The 13,298-nt window shown below is 44.6% G+C and overlaps 1 pseudogene across 1 annotated transcript; it reads left to right on the top strand.

Moving 5' to 3' along the window:
- Positions 1–213: 213 nt before the first annotated feature.
- LOC101387899 (GTPase IMAP family member 1-like) lies at positions 214–4,932 on the top strand (annotated as a pseudogene). The gene is made up of 3 exons (XR_015552549.1): positions 214–324; positions 2,623–2,671; positions 3,668–4,932. The product of XR_015552549.1 is annotated as a GTPase IMAP family member 1-like (transcript).
- The last annotated feature ends 8,366 nt before the right edge of the window (positions 4,933–13,298 follow it).

The following is a 13,298-nucleotide window of genomic DNA, read 5'->3' as shown; positions in this document are numbered from 1 at the left end:
CACAGGGATCTCCTACCCTGTTGGGGACAAGATGTTGGCGTCACAGGACCTTCTGAAAACATCATCACATTCCAAAGCAGGGGATGAGTTTCTCAGTGGAAACATCACATACCCACGACCGCATTGGTGAATGTTTCTGTCTCTTTAAGTCACCACCACTGGGCCCTCCCTCCCTGAGCTGTCTGAGCTCTGAGGTCTGAGAGGAGTGAGACTTCCTCTTGTGCTGGGAGGAAACAGCCTGCGTACTCACCACCAAAGGGAAAGCAGTAGGTCAGGGGCTTCTCGGAGCCAGCCTCAGAGCCCGTCACCAACTCTGCAGGAAAGGTGAGCCCAAGGGAAAGGGAGCCGGCCGGGGTGTAGGACCTGTGAGGAATTTGGTGCCTGTATGAGCTCGCTGAGGGAGCACCTACATTGTCCTAGGTACGAGGCGGGGAGCAGCACCTAGAAAGAGTAACTTCACACTTCCAGGTTTTTAAGGATGTTCTGAGTTTCCAATAGAGTAAGTTCTGGAGAAGTGGGAAGCATCTTCTCCAGCTCTGGAGGGCACACAGTCTTACCAAATCCTCTCTCCTTCCCTACTCCCCTAATAAATAAGGAAGGTGTTTGCTAGAACTACTGCAGGGAACAAAACATATTTTAGAAGGCAGAAATACTCCCCAGATGCATATTCAGCGAATACAAAAAGTATTTTTGAGGAAATATAAACGCACCTAAACTCAAACAAGTTACAAAGTGAAATTCTGTATACATCTGAACTGAATCCTCCTAAAATGCTCCAATTTCCTGAGCACTGTCCAGAACCGGGTCTCATAGGAGACATCTAAGGTTATGAAGCTGGTCTTCAGACACTTGCCCTCCGTGTGCCCACACATCTGCTCCCCAATCTAAGCCTCCCAGGGCTCTGTGTGCTGCTGAGCCACCTCAATGTCTCATCTCATCTCATCTGTATAATGACGGATGAGCTAGGATAGGGGATTCACAAACTCAGATCATGGACTGAATGCATTAGAATCACTGGAGGGGGGTACTTATTTCTAAAAGTACAGATATGGGAATCAAAATCTCTAAGAAACATTGATTTTAAAGAATCCCCTGGATAATTCCAAAAGATAGCAAGTTCAAGAAACAAGACTGGACTAGATAAACAAACTCCAATCTCTTGGAGTTTTAAGATGATAGGATTCTACATGTTGTACATTCTTCAATAACAATACGCCCTTTGCACCCCCATATTTCAGCTCTTAAGAACTCTGGAAAAACTTTTCAAATCCCAATCCAAACTCCGTGGGAAGTTCTAAATGCCCTACCCAAGGGTTCTGTGAATTCCCTGTAGCACTTTCTCATTTCCGTTCTTGACAAGGACATCTTGCTTTAGCTAAATTCTGTTCTTTGCTCTAATCTTGTGGCTGTTTCTTCATTTCTGCTCTGCTGTCAATTATGGGAGCTTGTTGATTTCTACAGAAAATTATCACATGAGGCCCGTGGGGTGAACTTTGCTGAAGGCTTGTGGGGGTTGGCAGGGGACCTACTGGAGAAACACGAGCACTTTGGTTTGGGGACCTGGCAAACCTGTCATCTAGGTCCTTTGGCCAGAGACAAGTTCTTCAGCCAGCCTCTGCCTTTGCTTTCCCTTGTGTGGAGCCAGCGGGAGGGAACACAGTCACCTGCAGTAACCAGGTGGACGACAGGAAGAGGCAGAATTTGAAAGGGATGGTGAAGCACAGACAGGACTCAGACAGACTGTGGGAGAGGGTGAAGGGTCACAGGAGGGAAAGCAGAAGGCGGGTTGGGAAAGGCCCTGAAGTCCCCTCTTTGTGGAGCAGCTGATTGAGTCGGGGGAGTGGTTGGAACTGAGGCTGGAGACGCAGACGGAGCAGAGACTGTGCACTTGTGATAGGGGAAACTTGCTCCTGGAATGTTACTGTACTAAATGACGGTTGAATTGGGTACCATCACTTTACTTCAAGAAGCCTCTGATTTGGGGCAAGAACACCAAGAGCTGGAGGGGAGCATCCCAGTCTCTCCAGCACACGGATCATATTTAGACAAATTTCGAGCCAAATTCTCCGGCTTTCTGGGAGCAGAGTCAGAGGCTCTCCAGGTCAGCTTCGCAGATATCTCTGTTTTCCAATTTCCACAAACAAAATTCCAGTTTTCTTCTTGTTTGTTTCCCAGGCCAACCACACTAAGGTGCTTCCTTAAGTCACGGAGCAAATTTTCTGGCCCTCAGGGTTTTCCAAAGTCTCCCCTGGCTGCTGAATCTCCTGGGAAAACTTAATATCTACAACTTACGTCACTGACAAAGGATTACCTGGGAAAATTAATATCTACAGCTTCCTCACTGACACAGAGTGAGTGTTATAGTCTCTGCTCTGCTTTTTGCACTTGGAGTCCCTGAAATGACAAAGCCAAGTTCTCACAGTCTCATGCCAGCCCCAGACCAGGCTCTTCCAACGTACTTCCCTAAATTCAGATGTTCAGGGACCGAGGGAACCAGGACTTTCTCACTGTGGTGTCACCAGCTCTTTGGACGCTGCCTGACACATTGTAGGTAGTTACACCTATTTGATGAGTAAATGAACAAAAAAATGAAATAATAAATGGTGTTTGGGACTCTTTCAGGTGAGCATGGGAGGAAGGAAGATGGCCAGAGACGAAGAAAATGCCTATGGTAAGAACACAGCTCGCAAGGTGTTCCTGCCCACAGGGGTGAGCTCTGGGTAATGAGGGATGAGCTAACCCCAGACTGAACAGAGACAAGCCCCAGAGGTGCCCTGACACTGGGGCGAAATAGCAAGAGCCCTGAGATTTCCATCTTAGCCCCAATTCTGCCCCAGCCCTCCTATGAGATATTAAGTTCTTTGACTAGTCTGTGCCTCCATTCCCAAAGTGTAAAATGAGGATAATAAATCTACTCTGATCTCCATAGAGGAGGATGCAGAAGGGATCAGATCCCAGACTAGAGGGAACATGATTTACCAGGTAGAACGTCTTAGAGAACAGGATGGAAGGTTAAAACAAGTACCTTATTAGGCAGCAGTTTTAAGAGAGACAGGAGAGGAAGGCGGAGGGACAGAGGGAGGGAGGGAAGAAGAAAGATTATCTCAGCTCATCATCTCACAACCCTGTGAGAACCTACTATTTCCTTTTTTGCAGAACAGGTCTAGTTCTTAGATTAAGCAGCTTCCCTAGCGCACACACCTGGCAGATGGTGGGGCTGTAATTCAAACCCAGGTGTCTGGGACTCCGGACAGCCCTTCATTCCCAGGCCTACTGCCTTTCCTCATGGGATGGCATCTGGAGAGTATCACAGAGGCCACTGAGGTTGTCACCTGTGGAACAGCTCTGCACGGTGAGGATGACCGGAGATCAGGTCAGCTGCAGTCCACGTGGCCTGGATTTATAAAGGGCTATTCTCTAGAGAACACCACGGGGGCGTTGGGGAATCTCCAGGTGCAGGTGGTGATGCCAAAGGGGAAAGAAATAGATGGGCTAAGATCCCCCAGAGTCCAAAAATCTCCAACCAGATCTCCTCAGTAAAGGTTTGTTAGAAAAGCAAAGGTTGAAGGCACTATTGTTCTCCTTTGCACTAAAGGCATCCAGCAGATGCAGCTCAGCTGGCTAAGTTGCTTTAAGGTGTGCAGCTCACGAGTAATTGTCCGCACAGGTGCCGAAGACGCCGCGCAGGCCCCGCAGGAGCCCAGGCTGAGGCTCATCCTGGCCGGGAGGACAGGAGCCGGCAAGAGCGCCACGGGCAACAGCATCCTGGGCCAGAGGCGGGTCCTCTCCAGGCTCGGAGCCGTCCGTGACCAGAGCCTGCGCCGTGGCCAGCGGGAGGGGGGCCGGGGGGCACGTGGAAGTCATCGACACCCCGGACCTGTTCGGCGCCGAAGACCCGGAGACAGAGCCGGGGTGCGGGGAGAGAGGCCGCTGCTACCTGCTCTCGGCCCCCGGGCCCCACGCCCTGCTCCTGGTGACCCAGCTGGGCCGCTTCACCGCCCAGGACCAGCAGGCAGCGCGGCTGAGGGACATGTTCGGCGACGGCGTGATGGCGCGCGACGGTCGTGCTCTTCACGCGGAAGGAGGACCTGGCGGGGACTCGCTGCAGGACTACGTGCGCTGCACCGACAACCGCGCTGCGGGAGCTGCTGGCCGAGTGCGGGGGCCGCGCCTGCGCCGACAACCGCGCCACCGGGCGAGGCGGGAGGCCCAGGTGGCCGAGCTGATGGCGCTGGTGGAGCGGCTGGTCGGGGCCCACCGGGCGCCCTACACGAACGGCGTGTACCGCCTGGCGCAGGCGCTGGCGGCGCTGCGCCCCGAGGAGCGGCTCCGCAGGGTGGCGGAGACCGTGGCCGCCCGCCTGCAGAGGCGGCGGGGGCGCGGGCTGCTGGCCGCGCTGTGGGAGTGGAGGAGGGCGCCCTGGAGCCGGGCCAGGCTGGGCGTGGCCGCCCTGCTGGTGGCCCTGGGCCTGCTCTACCTGCTGCTCTCCAGGTTCCGGCAGGACGCCTTGGGTGACGTGGATTCTAAGTGACAGACGCCAAAGAGGACTGTGACCCACCAACTGATAAGCACATTCATGCCTGGTGTTCTGCCCCTTCAGGGCTCACAGGTGCTCTTTCCCTCCCTCACCTCCCTCTGATCTACCAACTTCAGAGTCCTGCCAGGTCCCTTCTCCCTCCCCTGACCTTCCCATGTGACCTGGCCCTCCCTTAGCTCTCTTCCTACTGAAGCCAAACAGCTCTTGTTGCTTTTGCTTATTTCCCACTGACCTCAGGCTGCCCTTCCCTGGCACGGAATTGTCTTTGCTGCTGAAAGCAGATGAGGAGCACCTGTCCTCTCATCCCCTGGACTCCCCACAGGACCAAGGGCAGAGACAACACAGACCCTCTGGACATACTCGTTTATTTGAATAAATAAGTGTACTGGACATCACATTGTGTCAAAGGAAATCAGTCTTTCTGGATGTTTGTCCATCTGCCTAATGTGCCCATTGAACAAGGACACTACTCTGTCATCCCTAACCCCATCTGCAAAATCCATACACCCACGTGCAGACACACACTACACACACACACACAGGTGTGTGATCATACGAAGAGAGCACATTGGAGAAAACAGCCGGTCTATACCTGCAGGGGAATGTCTCCCCGGGCATCCCCATCCGACCCCTCCGCAGCTTGAAGGCAGATGATTCCACAAGTCTAAGGAAACTATGTATAACTAGAGGCTCGACTGCCTAGGAGCCATTGAGACCCTGCAGAAAGTCTGCTTCCAAAGAGGAGTTTTCTCACGGGCATACAGACTCACAGGGAAAGAATGTGCTTTTCAACTCAGGGACAGATCAACGAATTTAAGAAGTCTGGAAATTTTTCTTTTATTTCAATGACAATATAAGGGCAAACAGGTCTGTGTTGGCTGAGAACTGGTGATAAGATGGTGGGGTATAGAGACATCTCCTTACGTCCTATGTGTATCTGGGAGGGTCAGCTCTCTGGTCCAGGTGAAATGAGCCAGGTTAGCCTGTGTGGTCAGTCCTAACTGTGCCTCCCCATCTCTCCACTCACACTTGCTTTGTCCCCAACACCACCACCCTCGCACACAATCAAGCTCATCTTCGATACTGCTATGGAATTCCAAATCTCTTCCCTACAGCATCCTCTGCCCGTTGCCTTCACAGCCAGAGAATCTCAGGTTACTCTCAGATCACTAAAGAGACACACAGAAAGGGAAAATAATCTGCTGAGCACATACTGGAGAGAGGGGCCCACAAGCCCTGCATGGAAGCCATTGGGAACACCAACAGGAGGAAACCCAGTGCCAACTGCTGAGACCTGAAGTTTCCTCAGCCGCACAGGTCGTTTTGGTTTAAGGGATTGTGCACAGATCCCAGCAGAGGCCTGAGGGGTAATCATGATTTTGGTCTTGTTCACTATTCAAATTACTCTTGTGATGAACAAACAGAGAAAAACTCTGCCATTTTCACTCATGAGACAAGTGATGGTCACTGGTGAAGACAAATGTGAAAAAAGAATAGGAAAGTGTCTGGTGTGAGCAACGGAAGGTTTTAACCTGTAACTCAAATAGGGAGAAACATTTGGTTCTTGCTCTTCAGTTGGGGAGTAATGGAGCCCAAGTAGTTCCCAAGGGACAGTGACTGAGCTGCTGGGAATGTGGGAAGGAGCACTCCAGGGACCCCAGAGGGCAGGCACACCCCATTAAGGCTGCAATCCAGGACACACTAGGGAAGAGCGTGTGTTTGCGGGCAGTGTGTTAGGAGCTGTCTATGTATATGTGGGATATCTGTAGAAGGATAAGTATCTGAAACAAATTAATGGATAAAAACAACATGTAGTGCTGGGACAACTGGATGTCCACATGCACAACGATGAATTTGGATCCCTGTCTCACACTATGTGCAAATATCAGTACAGTCACGGGCCATTTAGCAATGGGGATGCGTTCTGAGAAATGAGTCGTTAGGTGATTTCATTGTTGTGGGAACATCATAGAGTGTGCTTACACAAACCTAGATGGTATAGCCTGCTACACACCTAGGCTACATGGTTCTAATCTTGTGGGACCACTGTCATATATGCAGTCAATTGTTGACCGAAACGTTGTTATGCAGCACATGACTGTATGCAAAATGGATCAAAGAGCTCAATATAAGAGTTAAAACTATAAAACTCTTATAAGAAAACATAGGTATAAATCTTCATGACCATGCATTAAGCAACAGTTTCTAACATATGACACCAAAATCAGAAACAACTGAAAAAAAATAGATAAAGTGGATTTCATCAGAATGTAAAACTTTTGCCCATCAAAGAACACCATCAAAAAAGTGAAAAGACAACCCACGGAATGGGAGAAATTTTTTGCAAATCGTATATCTGATAAAGATCTAGTATCAAGAATATATAAAGAACTCTTATAACTCCACAATAAAAAGAGAAATAACCTGATTTTAAAATGGGCAAAAGATTTGAATAGATAGATCTTCAAAGAAGATGTACAAATGGCCAATAAACACATGAAAAGATGCACAACATCATTAGTCATTAGGAAAATGGAAATCAAAACCAAAATAAGATACCATTTCACCCTCACTGGGATGGCTATAACTTAAAAACAAATAAAAAAGAAAGACAAAATTCAAATACTGGTGAGGATGTGGAGAGACTGAACACTTACATTGCTGCTCAGGATGTAAAATGCTGCAGCTGCTGTGGAAAACTTTGGCAGTTCCTCAAAAAAGTTAAATTAGAGTTACCACTTAGTAATTCCACTCTTAGGTATATATCCAAGAGAACTGAAAACATATGTTTGTACAAAACTTCTACATGAATAATAAAGAGTATTTTTCATAATAGCCAAAAAAGTGGAAACAGCCCAAATGTACATCAACTGATGAATGGATAAACAAAATAACATATATCCTACATGGAATATTATTTAGCTATAAAAAGAGATGGAGTATAGATAGGTGCTACAACACGAATGAACCTTGAAAGCGTTATGCTAAGTGAAAGAAGCCAGACATGAAAGACCACATAAGATATGATTCCATTTATATGAAATGTCCAGAAACTGGAGTGAGCTCATGAGAGTGTCCTTAAGAGAGTTTTAGTTTTAGTTCCTTGCACTCTGTTAACATTTATACTCAGCTTCACTTTTTAAGCTTTCCTCCCCTCCTCTCTACTGAATTGTGTTCCCCTAAAAAAGATATGTTGAAGTCCTAACCCCCAGTATCCATGATTTGATGAATGTGATATTATTTCGAAATAAGGTCTCTGTAGATTCAATTGTTAAGAGAGGGCCATTAGGGTGGGCCTTAATCCATTATAACTGGTATCCATATCAGAAGATGGAAATTTGGACGCAGACACGTACACAGAGGGAAGACAGTCATGTGAAGATGGAGGCAGAGATTGGAGTTATGCTGCCACAAGCCAAGGAAAACGTGGAGTCACCAGAAGATGGAAGAGGCAAGAAAGGATCCTCCCCTACAGTCTTCAGAGGGAGTATGGCCCTGCTAACACCTTTATTTTGGTCTTTTGGCCTCCAGAATTGTGAGAGAATAAATTTCTGTTATTATAAACCCCCCAGTTTGTGGTACTTTGTTGCCACAGCCCTAGGAAACTACTACCTCCTCCATGTTGTGATTCACTATAGTTAACCCTGGTCAACACACCAGAATTACATGTTGTCGAGAGATGAAATGGCAGGTCATAATAGGTCTAGGTAGGCAGGGCAGTAAGAAGAACGCAGGCTTCCCTCCCATCACCCTCCTCTAAGAATGGCATGGTGGTGGCAGCAATGACCTAGGGAGGACACTGGTCCTGGAGGGCCAGCTGCTGACCAAAACCGGAGGAAGCTGAGGCCCACTGTGAAGCTGAGTGACATTCAAGCACAGGGTGATCCTAGAGTCGCTGATGCACAAGGACAAACTTGGAAGCACCAGGAAATGTATACTCCCTAACCCTAAATACATAGTGGGATGGGGAGTGGGGTGCCTGGGTCCTAGCAATGTGTAGACAGGGGATATAGAAGTGGCAGACCCTTGAGAGATATATTATGTTCTTCCTCCATGGTGGTACAGGGTCATCTCCAGATTTTTCATCAGAAACCATGGATGCCAGAAGGAAGTGACCGTATTTTTCAAGTGTTGAAAGAAAAGGGCTGTCAACCCAGAATTCTATAGCCAGAGAAAATATCCTTGAAGAATGAAAGGGAACCAGGGCATTCTCAGATGAAGGAAAGTTAATTAAGGTAATTTGTCACCAGCAAGCATACTCTAAAACAATGGGTAAGGGAAGTTCTCAAACAGAAAGGAAACAACAAAAGAAGGAACCTTTGAACACCAGGAAGAAAGAAAGTAGCAAAAATATGGGTAGACAGATTTTCCTTCTCCTCCTGAGTTTTCTAAACTATGTTTGACGGTTAAAGAAAATATTATAACACTGTCCGATGTGGTTCTAGATTTATGTAGAGGAAATAAATTTAAGACAATATATTGTAAACAAGGGAGGTTAAGGGATGTAAGGGGAGGTAAAGTTTGTATATGTCACTCAAACTGGTGAAATGATAACACCAGTGGACTGTGGTAAGTTGTGTACATATACTTTAATACCTAAAGCAGCCACTAAAACGTCATAGAGAAAGGCACATTTTAAAAACACTATATATAAATCAAAATACAATTCTAAAAGTTGTTCAAGTAACACACAGGAATATAGAAAGGAAAATAGAGAAATGAAAACCAGAGAGAACAAAGATAAAAACAAAAGAAAAGGGCAGATGGATGTCCTAACATCTCAATAATTATATTAAATGTAAGGGATCTAAACACATCAATTAAAAGACATAGATTGGCAGAATGGATTAAAACACATGATGACTATATGCTGCTTACAAGAAAATTATTTTAAATGTTATAGTAGAAACAGGTTGAAAATAAAAGGATGGAAAGAGATAAATAGTGCAAATATTAATCATGGAAAGGAAAGAAGGAATGGCTATATTAATATTAAATAATGTAGACTTCAGAACAAAGAAAAATACCAGATTCAGAGAGAGATATTATATAGTGATATAATGGTCAATCCACCAAGAAGACAAAGCAAGCCTAAATGTGTGTTCCTGAACAACAGAGATTGAAAATAAGTGATAGAACTGAAAGGAGAAATAGACAAATCCACAATTACAGTTAGAGACTTCACGCTTCTCTCTCAACAATTGATAGAACACACATACATAGAGAATGAGCAAGGATAGAGAAGAACTCAGTAACACATCAATAAACAGTACGTAATTGGTATTTATAGAACACTCCAGCAAACAACCACAGAAGACACATTCTTTTCAAGTGCACATGGAACATACGCTAAGATAGACCATATCCTGAGCTTTACAACAAACCACAACACGTGTAACAGAATTGAAATTGGGCAGAGTATGTTCTCTGCCCACAATGGAATGAAGCTAGAAATCAATAACAGAAAGACACCTGAAATTTCTTCTCCACTGCCCTATCAGCAGCATCCTGACTCCCAAACGATCATCAGAATCTAAGGTCTTGTTGATGGGCCTCCACTATCAAATTCTAAGTCTGTAAAGGGGCTTTTCTGGTCTTGGAAAACATTCATGACACGGTCATGGAAGGCTGGCAAAGTAAGAGGTAAATGACTATTTCTCCTTTGTTTCTACCCATTGCTGAAGCCAATCTCCTTTGTTGTTTACGAGAGGAGAGGATCATATTCTCCCTACCACACATCTGTCTCCTGATCCCACCACTCCCCCACTCCTCTTCCACTTTGAGTGCAGATGACTTTACTCAAGAATGGACAAATTCTGTCTCTACTCACCCGTGGCCAGACTCTGCCCACCAGTCATGGCATAGCTAACCCTGAGGGCATGGTCAGCTGCAACTAGCATAATTTAGCCTCTTGGTGAAAATCCTGAGAGCAGCTGCCTGGTCAAGGGTAGACATCTTCCAGGCTATGCTGAGCATTGGCCTCACAGAACACTGGTAACACCTTGGGTCACATCCTTGAGGCACTGCGATCAGCGTCCTCCTCCGTCCACTCGAAGTGGTTTCAGGGACTCCAGCTTTACTGTCAGACAAGGGGGAGACTGCTGTCTTTTTCTGGCAAAGGAAGAAACTGAGGCCCAGAAAACTCAGGTGGCATATTCCAAGCCACCCCCTGTGCGGGATCTGGAACCATAATCTACGTCTTATAGTTTATCCTCTTTCTGTCCCTCCATGCACCTCTTCAGACCCTACCCCACCCACTCAATGATAAGATTGTGTGAAACGTGGAAATGAAACCACAAGTCAGAGTTTGGTGGGAAGAAATCTGAATTATGAAACACAATTTCTCTTCCCTTTTCTGTGGTCAATCTTAAGAGAAAAAGGAAATAATATACATTATTGAGAAAGGAGTGTTGAAATCTCCAACTGTAACTGTGAATTTGTCTATTTCTGCATTCATTTCTGTCAGTTTTTGCTTCTTGAATTTTGAAGTTCTCTTGTTTTTTTTGAAGGTCTGTTAAATATGAGGTGATGCATATTCAACATTATTTTGTCTTGTTGATGAATTAACCTATTTATCATTATAAAAAGTCCTTTTTTTTTGATAATTTTTATTTATTTATTTTTCCCCCAAAGCCCCAGTAGATAGCTGTATGTCATAGCTGCACATCCTTCTAGTTGGTGTATGTGGGATGTGGCCTCAGCATGGCTGGAGAAGCGGTGCCTCGGTGCACGCCCGGGATCCGGGCCCCGGCCACCAACAGCAGAGCTCGCGCACTTAACTGCTAAGCCACGGGGCCGGCCCAGAGATGGTCTTGTTCTGAAGCCTACTTTGTCTGATATTAATACAGCCACTGCAGGTTTCAGATGCTTAATCTCTGTATGGTATATCTTTTTCATTCTCCTACTTTAATCTGTGTCTTCATATTACAGTGGGAATTCCTTTAGATAGCATACATTTGGGTCTTGCTTTTTTATCCAATCTGACTATCTTATAATTGGAGAATTTAGACAATTTATGTCTAATATATTGTTATGTTTAAATTCATCTTGCTATTTGTTTCATCTGTTGTTTTTTCTGCTTTTCTTCTAGTGAATTTTAAAAATTCTATTTTATTTCCCCTATTGTTTTATTAGCTGTACCTCATTTTATTTTCTTAGTGGTTGCTCCACAATTTACAATAAGCAGTTTTACCTTATCATGTTCTACCTTCACTGAATATTATATCGCTTCACATATACGGTGAGATCTTCATAACTTTATACTTCTACTTCCTCCATCCTATCTTCTGCATTATTGTTGTTACACATTTTACATTCACATAAAATAGAAACTCAACAGTATATTGTTATTTTGCTTTCAAGAGTCAATTATCTTTTGAAAAAAAATTTTTTTTTTTGAGGAAGATCAGCTCTGAGCTAACAGCTGATGCCAATCCTCCTCTTTTTTTTTTTTTTTTTTTGCTGAGGAAGATTGGCCCTGAGCTAACATCCGTGCCCATCTTCCTCTACTTTATATGGGACGCCGCCACAGCATGGCTTGACAAGTGGTGCATCGGTGCACGCCCGGGATCTGAACCTGCGAACCCCGGGCTGCCGCAGCTGAGCGTGCGAACTTAACTGCTCGTGCCACCGGGCCAGCCCCTGAAAAAATTTTTAAATTACAAAAATAATCTTTTATATTTATCCACATATTTACTATTTTTGGTCTTTCATTTCTTTGTGGAGATCCCAATTGTCATCCGCTTTTATTTTCCATCCACCTGACCTGTCTTGTGGATCAATCCTGAGCAGCCTGTTGTTAAATGTCTGGAAACAGGTACATATATATGTACCTGCTAAACTATATATGTGTATCTAGTTTTCTGATTGTTTATGGAAGGAACTAAGTAACAATCCTAGCTACTCCACTATGACCAGAAAAAGAATTCCTTTTTCTTTTCTTGTGAAGTATTTGTCAAAGACATTAGACATTTGTACTATTGATTTTCCCACATTCTGGATTTTGCTGCGTGCATCCTCATGATATCATTTAATATGTTCCTCTGTCTCATACATTTTCACAAAATAAGTTGGTTGTGGATGGTTTGATCAGATGGATGAGAATCAAGTTTAATTTTTCTTTGACAATTTTACTCACAGATGATATTCTATATTTCCACCAGGGGCCCCTTTTTATGTTAGCAGTCATTGATGATCATTGTATAGATCCACTACCTAATAGGTATTGCAAAATGGTGACATTGAATTCTAACATTTCGTTTTCATTTAGTGACTAGAGTATTTCTATTAGGGTATTCTTTCTCTCTTCACTTATTTAGTAACCTGAAGTACAGTTTATGTAATAAAGGCAGAATAAATGCTTGATAAACACCAGGATAAATTACAAATGAATTAAAGATTTAAATCTTACCAGGGGCAATGGGGGTGGGGGTGGGCACAAGGGGTGAAGGAGTCATATATATGGTGATGGACAAACAAAAATGTACAACCCAAAATTTCACAATGTTAAAAACTATTAAAACATCAATAAAAAAATAAATATTAGCAAAAGGGAAATAAAAAAAGTCTGAGAAGGAAACAGAAAAGTATTCCACTATACTCTACACATATGGAAGGTCTTTCTAACTATGAATCAAAAGCCAGAGTACACAAATAAATTTTATTGATTAATTTGCCTACATAATAGTGATACACGTCTACATAAAAACAAAGTAAAATATGAATGACAAGCTAGAAAATAATATTTGTAACTCATATAATA

The sequence above is a fragment of the Ceratotherium simum genome, chromosome 1 (genome assembly GCF_057802395.1).
Source record: "Ceratotherium simum simum isolate JZ-2026a chromosome 1, ASM5780239v1, whole genome shotgun sequence".
NCBI classification, from domain to species: domain Eukaryota; kingdom Metazoa; phylum Chordata; class Mammalia; order Perissodactyla; family Rhinocerotidae; genus Ceratotherium; species Ceratotherium simum.
Note: the sequence above shows the minus strand (reverse complement) of the source record. Positions and strands in the feature narration are given on the sequence as shown.